The sequence below is a fragment of the Silene latifolia genome, chromosome 6 (assembly GCF_048544455.1).
Source record: "Silene latifolia isolate original U9 population chromosome 6, ASM4854445v1, whole genome shotgun sequence".
Lineage (NCBI taxonomy): Eukaryota > Viridiplantae > Streptophyta > Magnoliopsida > Caryophyllales > Caryophyllaceae > Silene > Silene latifolia.
Genome location: NC_133531.1, coordinates 84481919 through 84488832, shown reverse-complemented (window position 1 = coordinate 84488832; position 6914 = coordinate 84481919). Strand labels below are relative to the sequence as shown.

The 6914-nt window shown below is 40.1% G+C and overlaps 1 non-coding gene across 1 annotated transcript; it reads left to right on the top strand.

Annotated features, from left to right (window-relative positions):
• Positions 1-6024: 6024 nt before the first annotated feature.
• LOC141589119 (small nucleolar RNA R71) lies at positions 6025-6131 on the top strand. The gene has a single exon (XR_012520071.1). It is a non-coding gene; the product is annotated as a small nucleolar RNA R71 (small nucleolar RNA).
• Positions 6132-6914: the final 783 nt, after the last annotated feature.

Sequence of the window (6914 nt, the reverse complement as noted above, 5' to 3'; positions counted from 1 at the left end):
ATTTTCAAAGTCACCCCAATTAGTAACGAGGGTACCTTATATTTGAAGCATAGGAGTTCTATTTTTTTGTTACTCCTCTTTTCTTTTGATGCATTTTGCAAACTTTTTCTTTTCTTGAACTCAAATTTTTGAACAATTTCTTTTTGTGCCCATTCCCTTTGATGACAAAATATGGTAGAACATGGATGAATGATGGTTGCATGGTTTCAAGGGTCACCTTGGAATAAACGGTAGCCAAGGAGTTATCACTCCATAAGGTACTCTTGACTAGGCCTTAATCCATGGGTCAAAGGATATTAGCATGACACATCCTAGGGTGTTTTACAAGTATTCTGACAAGCAAAGTCTTAAGAAGAAAAAGAATCTACTAGGGCCTATATACACTTGTCAAGCTTCCCAAGTAGACGGTTTCACAAAATTTTCTAACATGCAAACTACATGCCATGATGCAACTAACATTTATACATCCTAATACATATGATTCTACCAACTAGTATGTCATGTAAACTAAATGCAATCCTAAATTCACATTGTTTTTACCGCATCAATCAAAATAAAGCCACATATTAACATAAAATTGGAAAAACGAGATTGGAAAGATCATACCATGCGGTCTTCAATATCCTCATGTCTCGGATGTGGCGTAGTCGATTAATGTGAACAAGGATGAACAAACACAATATATACAAACAATATATACAAGACTACGCTACAAAGGAAATGAACATGTTTTTGGATTTTTCAATTTTCAATTTTTTTGTATTTTTTCGAAATTTTTCAATTTTTTTTGGATTTTTAAATAGAAGTCAAGTTAGAATTTCCCATCCCCATACTAGTATGGGCATTGTCCTCAATGGCCAATACGATAGGAAATTATGCAAGCATGATGCATGATTTCTAAACTAAATGCAAGCTATACTAAGCTACACTACATGATGCATGGGTTTTTGTTATGGCGGAGAGCGTAATTTAGATTACCTCCCGATGCGTATGCATGGACTTCCCCAAACCAAAATAGACATTATTTCTAATGTCTTGAATTTCGGGGTAGTTCATGCACACGGAATGCAATGCATGAAACTACAAATTTTCATTTTGGATTTTACAAGTGGGAACAATAAAAAGAACACGTTAATGGAGCCAAGGTGTTAGTCCTCCATGTTGCTAGGACTCCTCAATCAAATGCTCAAAATACAATAAAGAAAACAAAAGAAGTAGACAAACCATAAGAGGGGTGAAAGAGTGTAGGAGCCTCCAAGGTTTGATAATCCTCCATCATATCATCATTATCATCATCTTCCTCCATAGAAGTGGAATCATCTCCACTCCCACTTTCACTTCCTTGCTCTTCCTCACTTCCTTCTTCTTCCTCATCTTGAGCTTCTTCTTCTTCTTCAACATTCACTTGAACCTCTTCTTCTTCTTTACCTTCTTCATCAACACCCTCATCAACATTCTCCTCTCCACCCGGTCTTCCACCACTAGAGGTGCTAGAAAAGAAAACTTCCCTATCCGCCCAACTAGGCAAAGGACATGATGGATCAAGAAGTCCTTGCCTATATAGATGTAGGAGGGGCGGATATTGGGCTTTGTAAGCATCCACTCTATCATTGTAAGCTTGCTTGTGCATTTCCCTCAAGAGTAGAGTTATGTAATCATTTCCTACCTCGACATCCTTGGGTTTGAACTCGTGATACTCAAATAGGTAGGGTGGTGTGACAATGGAGGAGGAGGGCTCATCAATCTCGCCTCTTTGTTGTTTAAGAATGCACTTGGTCTCCTCGGAGAGTGGAAGAAGGTAGTTTGGTCGGTGAACACTCAATCAGCAAATCTTTGAAGGCAAAGTGAAGGATCTAGCTTCATTGGTTAGCCACCCATATTTGGTGTCAAGAGGAGCATGCTTGACCCACTTAAACTTCTGAATCATGGTGTCCATATCAATGAGATGACCTCCTTTGACCGCCACATAAGTTTTGTTTTTGTTGAAATTTGGGTCAAAGTGCTTGGCCAAATAGGTAACTAGTCCTCCATTCACAATAAAAGCGGTGCCCTCTTTACCACAATCGACATTAAGCCATCTTTCAACCAAAAGTCTTAGAGCATTGTATGGCTTAGTATATTCCCTTCCTATGTTCAAGGCCGACTCAAGAAGAACAAAATCAAGCTTGGTAAGATGATTAGTGCCATTTCTCGCTACCAAAGTATTCCCAATGACCTTATGCCACACTCTAATGCCCGTATGGTGGACTAATAGAGCACGACAATCATGAAAGCGCATAAATTTTTTTCCGGAAATTGCCTCCCAAATAGGAGCGGGGTCATACTTTTCGGGGATCTTGTGATAGTACGGGGTGTCACTAAGGCCTAAAATCTTACTCAATTCACCAAAAGTGATGCGTCTATTGACATTTGCAAGACGAAACTCGATGTGGGTTCTAGTTTCCACCCTTGTAACTTTCAAGGAACTCAAAAATTCCAATGTGAGGGAGGGGTATGTCAATTCTTTCATGGTAAACAATTTACCCAATCCTATAGCCTCAAAGAAGGTTTTGGTTTGTTCAAGAACACCCAACTTTGACAAAGCATCTTCACAAATAAATTTTGTAGGCATAATGGTCTTCTTAGCAAAGAGAACAAATTTATCCCTATGAGAGTCGGAAGTGAAAATTACCTCCGGATAATTAGATAGTTGCTCAATGACCGGAGTTGTTGATGTTGTAGCTTCCATAGGGGGACCTTGTTGAACCTCTAACCTTGCCTCATGAACTACTAATGCCTTTGACAATTGTTTTGCTTGAAGAGTTTGTTGCCTTTTTGAAAGTGTCTTCTTTGGGGGTGCGTTGTTACTTCCTTTAGTTCTTGCCATTGTTGATTACACCAAAGAGAGATTGAAATCTTCAATTTTTAGTTATGCCCAAATCGATTTAAGATGAAAGAATGTTGCTTTGTATCTTAAAAATCGACTCAAAGGTTGACGATTTTGGTATTTGAATGAATTGTTGTTGTAAAAGGAGAGATTAATTTTTGTTGTGGGGAAGTTTGGATTTGATTTTGTTGAATTTGGTTGAGGAAATCTTGTTTTGTTGATGTAAAGGATGAGGGTTTTTGGGGTTTTTGGGTTTTGGGTAGTGTTTGAATGTAGAAGAAATGAAAATGAATGAGGAAAGTGGTTTTAAAAGACCCGTTAATTTTGAAAACAACAGCAGGGACGAGCGGATTAGGGTCTAGGACGAGCGGATTCTGCACGTTTTGCCTCAGGAAAAAACGCCTCAGGACGAGCGTCTTTGTCCAAAGACGGGCGGATTCTTCAATATGAGACGAACGGATTCTTTGGGGGACGCTCGGATTCTGTTACAGGGTGATTCCTTAAAATTCAGCAGCATAAAGACGAGCGTCTTTGCTGCAAGACGAGCATCTTGTATCAGACGAGCGGATTCTTCACTGGGACGCTCGGATTCTGCGACAGACCATTTCTTTGAATTCCACAGCTCAGCCAGACGAGCGGATTATAACATAGGACACTCGAATTCTGCTAGACGAGCGGATTCCTTAATGAGACGCTCGGATTCCTCCTTGTCCACACGGATTCAGGTCCATCCGTGGGTGCTGCATAACCCGTATCATTTTCATTCTTCAATTCTCGTGTTCTTCATTGTAGGGGCACTACAAAGGCATGAATAGCCTAGGCAATTGCTATCCCCACACTAAGTCAAAGCACTATACATCAATAAAATTATAAGTCCCTCCCTCACTTCTCTCAAAGATGATAAATATTTTGATCAAGGCACAAAAATATAAATCCAAAAATGACAAAAATGCAATGTAAAAATTGAAATGCAAGTTAGGGAGTTAGAATATTTACAAATGGTGGTTTAGGGAGGACTCCACCAAACTCTCATCCAATATGAGATGTCAAGGGGGCATGTTCAAGGCGTTGTTGATGTTACTCAACACCTTGAAGAAGTAGTCGAAAGCTTGTTCATTATCATGATAAAGGTCCTCAATAGATCTTTACACTTGTTGTTCTCCATGATGGTCTTGGTTCATAGCATTACCAATGTAGGGATTGAATATCCCTTCGAACTCATCATCCCAAAGACCGCAAATTTCGTCTACTTGATCATTAAAAATCTCTTGAGTTGATAGAGACAACTCTCTTTCTTTCTTGTCTTGGCCAATGAGGCCATCTTCTTCACTTGTCATGGGTGAGCTTTTCAAGTTCTCTTTGTTGCTATTCTCTTGCTCTTTGAATGGAGCATCATCAACCTTCTTTTTCCATTGGAATTCCGACTCCTTCCTATCATCCTTCCGGCTATAGTGATCAACCATAAAGCATGGTTCATGCAAACGGGGAGCTCTCATGGTCTTGTCAAGATTGAAAGTTATGCTCTCGTCTCCCACTTCTAGAGTGAGCTCTCCGTGCTTCACATTTATCACCGCACCCGCGGTGTGTAAGAAAGGTCTACCTAAAATTATCGAAATATTGGAGTCTTCTTCCATGTCAACAATGACAAAGTCCACCGGGATGAAAAATTTCCCAACTCTCACGGGAACATCTTCCCATATCCTTAACGGTGTCTTCGTCGATCTATCGGCCATTTGGAGTGTGATGTTGGTACATTTAAGCTCTCCCACCCCTAGCCTTTTACTAACCGAATATGGCATAACACTTACACTTGCTCCTAGATCACACAAAGCCTTGTTGATCGTGGTGTCGCCAATGGTACACGGTATTGAGAAGCTTCCTGGGTCTTTAAGTTTCGGAGGTGAACTCCCCTGAAGGATTGCACTACTCACCTTAGTGAAGGCGATAGTTTCAAGCTTCCGGATCGACTTCTTTTTCGTAAGGATGTCCTTCATGTACTTTGCATAGGCCGGCACGTGATTGATTAATTCCGTGAAAGGAATCGAGACTTCCAAATTCTTCACAATGTCCATAAATTTTCCAAGTTGGTCATCGAACTTAGGTTTAGCTTGACGACTTCGGAATGGGAGTCTAATCACAATGGGCTCCTTCTCCTTGGCCTTCTCTTCACTTTTCTTTGAAACTTCTTCTTTTGTTGGTTCTCCTTCCTTGGAGTTTTGCACAACTTCTTCTTTGTCACTAGCTTCCACAACTTCATCCTCAACTTGCTTCTTTGGTCCTTCATATCTCGTACCACTCCTCAAGTGAATGGCACTAACCGTTTCATGTCTTGGGGGATTACTTTGAGGTGGTAATTGCCCCTTTTGCCTTTGAGAGTTTGAAGATGCTAGTTGGGTCAGTTGAGTTTCCAACATTTTTGTGTGGGCTAGGATGTTGTTGATGGTGATGTCTTTTGCTTGACTATCCTTTTGCATTTGAGTGAAAAATTCTTGTTGATTCTTTTACATTTGGAGGACCGCTTTTTGAACATCAAAACCTTGGTCATTTTGTTGATTGTATGGAGTTTGATTTTGGTAACCTTGGTTTTGGTTGAAAAAGGGTCTTTGATTTTGGTTTCTCATGGGCGGTGGGGTGTATGTTTGTTGAGGGTTTTGAACATTTTGGCTTTTGTATGAGAGATTTGGGGTGTTTTTATTGTAAAAATTGGATAAGGGGTACCACTCTTGTATGCTTAAAAAGCATTCACTTGTTCATTTGTTCCCCTACATTCACTTTGGTCATGTCCCAAAATTCCACAATTCTCACATATCCCACTTGGGATTGATGAAGATGCTACCATGTCATTAACATGATGCTTTGGTGATTTTGAGGCTTCTTGAAGTTTAGCCATAGCCTTCTCAAACGTCAAGTTAATGGTATCAATATGACCACTAATTTGAGCACCCAATTGTGTAATAGAGTCCACTTCATGTTTTCCTCCTCTAGTAGCCATGCGAGGTCTACTATATTGTGAGTTATGGACCGCCATTTCCTCAATCTTGTTCCAAGTTTGATTATCGTCAACTTCGGTGAACATACCATTTGATCCCATGTTGAGAATGTTTCTTGAGTCTTCATAAAGACCATTCCAAAACTGTTGTACCAAGAACCACTCGCTAAGTCCATGATGAGGACACGAGCGACAAATTCCTTTGAACCGCTCCCAAGCTTCATACAAATATTCTTCATCCCTTTGCTTAAAACCTGTAATTTGAGCTCTTAGCATGTTAGTCTTTTCCGGAGGGTAGAATTTTTTGTAAAAAGCTAGAGCCAACTTCTTCCAAGAGTCAATTCCAAGAGTAGCCTTATCAAGGCTCTCCAACCATTGTTTTGCGGTGCCAATTAAAGAAAAAGAAAATAAGACCCATCGAATTTGGTCTTGAGTCACACCAGTTTGCGAGATCGCATCACAATAGTCGCAAAAGGTCTCCATGTGTGAGTGAGGGTCTTCACTAGGCATCCCCCCAAATTGGCTTCTTTTGACTAATTGGATAAATGCGGATTTTGCAATGAAATTCCCGGTTAAGTGTTGTGGTGTGGGAGTACCATTGGGTAGGTTCTCCTCGGTTGGTACGGATTGTGATGAAAATTTAGGCATTGTGGGTTGATTTTGTGTTGGATTTTGTGTTGGGTTCTCCTCACCTTCTCTTGCAAAAGGGTTGATGAACCCAATAGTATTTGTTTTAATATCTACAACCTCACCTATACCTCTCAAAGTACCTCTAGCAAGTCTTCTATTGTTTGTCAAAGTCCTTTCAATTTCGTGATCAAAGGGTAACAAGTTACCATGTGATCTTCTAGACATGCAAAATATCAAACAACTCCAAAACAATTAGAACAAACCTTGAGGAGTTTTACTTCTCCAAGGCAAAGAAAGACACAACTAATAACAATCTAAGAAAATCAAATCAAGTTAACACCATCCCTGGCAACGGCGCCATTTTTGGTCGGACTCATTAGGAGATTTATTTTTCGGTTACTTGTCGTTAAGAGCACCTAGACCAAAACA